Here is a 2637-nt window from a genome sequence, read left to right on the forward strand (position 1 = left end):
CCTTCAAAGTTGTATTCTTAGGAATGCTCGAAGCTTTGGTGCGGTGGCTCGTCGACAGATGCTGCATTGATTTACTTAGGCTTTCTTTCCTTGGTTTCTGGTCCAGACCTTTTGAGTAAGGCCCTTCGTTTTGCCAGCTCGATTCTGTCAAAGGAAGTGAGAGACATTGGAGTTTCACTATCGGATTCACTTCCCAAGTTGATAGGGGTTGGTATTCTTTGGACCCTAGCTCTTGGAGTAAGCTTGGGGAGTTGTCCTGTCGTGCCCCGGTCTTGAATAGGCTCTGTGTGTTTGATCTCGTACAAAGGCTCCTTGCCTTTCCTAGTGAGAAATTTTCCAGTAACAAGATGTTGCTCAGCTGCCCATTTATCATGCAAGGCTTCATTAACATGCTCTTCTCCTATCCCAGCGACTAACGACTCCTCGTGCTTCGCGATCATCAGCTCTTCGTAGGGCAAGGCTATGTCAGGGCTGATGTCAATATCATATTCTTGGTGAAAAACATGAATTAGTTCCCTCCAGGTTTTAAGGAGACTAATCTTCCTGACAATGTACCATCGCAAGGCAGGGGCGGTCAAGCTCGATTGGTACGATTGAATCATCCTTCGGACCAGGTAGGCCTGCAAGTAGGTCTCTAGGCGGGAGGTATCAACGTACCTTTCGCATTCAGGTGCTTTGAGCTTTTCAGGGATCTCAATGCCGGTGTAATTGGACAGGTCCATGGGATTCTGCTCCTGCAGCTGGCTTAAATTTTTCATGATCCGTTCAAACTGTCTATGGTACTGGCTATTTTCTGGCAAATTTGCAGGTGTCATGACGGTGTTTGAGGCAACTATAGAGTTGGGCTCAGCTTGAGTGGATTTCATTTGTCTTGAGAGTTGTTGAAGGACAATAGACATCTATCCTATGCCGTCTTCAATGTTAATAAGGCGATTTTGTACATCATTCTGATCGGGCCTTAGTGCATGAGGCCATTCGCGAGCTATTGGTGGCCGGCGATTCATAATTACCTGCTCGTTGTGAAAACAATGAATGAGCACGGAAGTAAACAAAGATTGACCCATGGCAATGGTCTAACTGCTTTTTTATTTATCAAAAGAGGATTTGTAGACTGCCAACTCCTAACATTTAAAACTTGAAATTGAAATGACAGAATGAAATACTAGATATTAAACAAAAGTCCCCAAACAATGGGATGAAACTTTCACACTATTAATACTAAGGGGCACATGATTGCCAATTTATATGCGACGGGGAGCCTTGTTCTTGCGAGAACGCCTGCTTCCTTGAACTGGCTCTGAGGTGTGCATCCAGTCCATTCCCAAATCCCTCTCCATGAGCTCTACTTGCTCGTGTTGGCTGCTCTCGCTGATTGAGTGAGGGACTAATGGCTTCCATCTTTTCGGGATGCGATGGTTGTGGATGTAGGACATGGAGGCGTGGTGGGCTTTTTCTTCTCCCTCAAGCCCTTCAGGTACCACAATCCTTTTGCGATGGCACTTGTCCCAAGCTTCCTGAGCGGTAGAAACTTCGAATGCGTAGTCACTGCTTGTGTTGAAAAGAAATGAAGAGATCTTCCTGATGAAAGGTGGTGGGATTTCCTGAAGGGCTCCATATTGTCGTGCCACTCGATAAGGGTGATAGAGAATGGCGCCGGTGAGGCCGAGCAACGGAATTGAGAGACAGCGCTTGTAAGCGAAGCGAGCTCTCTTTTCATGGAACCAACCAGCACACCATTGGAATGCCTCAGGAGCCGGGTCTCTTAGGAAGCTTACCCAATTTAAACAGCTTTGATTGGGAATGTATGGTCCTAAAACCATAAATTTTTGTAATGGGTTTTCGAAAGCATTCGTTTGGATGATCGCATGAAGTCTCGAAATTCGCTTAGGTGAGAAAAGAATCGACTTGTAAAATTTCAGGAGATGCTCGCATGATTTTTTTTCCGAGTTGTCTTTAAAATGATTAAAAGACAAGAATGTTTCAATTAAAATCATGTTGACATAATTCCCTCCTCTCAAGATTTGATCAACTATCCATGCCATCTTAGGACTTATGGCATTTCTTTGATGGGGGAAAACGATGAGCCCGAAAAAGGCCAGAAGGAAAATCTCACTTTTTTGGGTCATAGGCTGGTTTTGAAAACATGCATTCATGAATTCTAGAGGGCATATATTATGGTTGTTTTCAAGAATTTGCCTCATGACATGGATTTCAGTTTCTAAAAGTCGCGCTAACCCACGCCATGGGAGGGCGCCTGTCGATGGCCTGACAAGCTTTTTCTCGAGAGGCATTCCAGTGATGATGCTGTATTCTTCCAGGGTTGGGGTTAGCTCAAACCTACCGAATATAAAAGTAACCGTCTTCGAGCACATGAAATGTGCCATGGCTTGTATGACTTCAGGGCGAACAGTGATTTGGATCAACGATAGGAGATGACCGACTTTGGCCTTCACACGCTCTTGGGCAAATTGATCTAATTGACCCCACCATCTGAAGAGTTCTGCCTTGGGAGTAGGAATGAACTGGATATCGTCTTTCCCCATTGCATATAAATTGGGACTTGAAAAACTTATCCTAAATTGCCATGGGCCAAATAAAAAAACTGAGTAACGGTAAAGAAATCATTTTGCTTTTAAA

Source organism: Eucalyptus grandis, chromosome 5 (genome assembly GCF_016545825.1).
Source record: "Eucalyptus grandis isolate ANBG69807.140 chromosome 5, ASM1654582v1, whole genome shotgun sequence".
Lineage (NCBI taxonomy): Eukaryota > Viridiplantae > Streptophyta > Magnoliopsida > Myrtales > Myrtaceae > Eucalyptus > Eucalyptus grandis.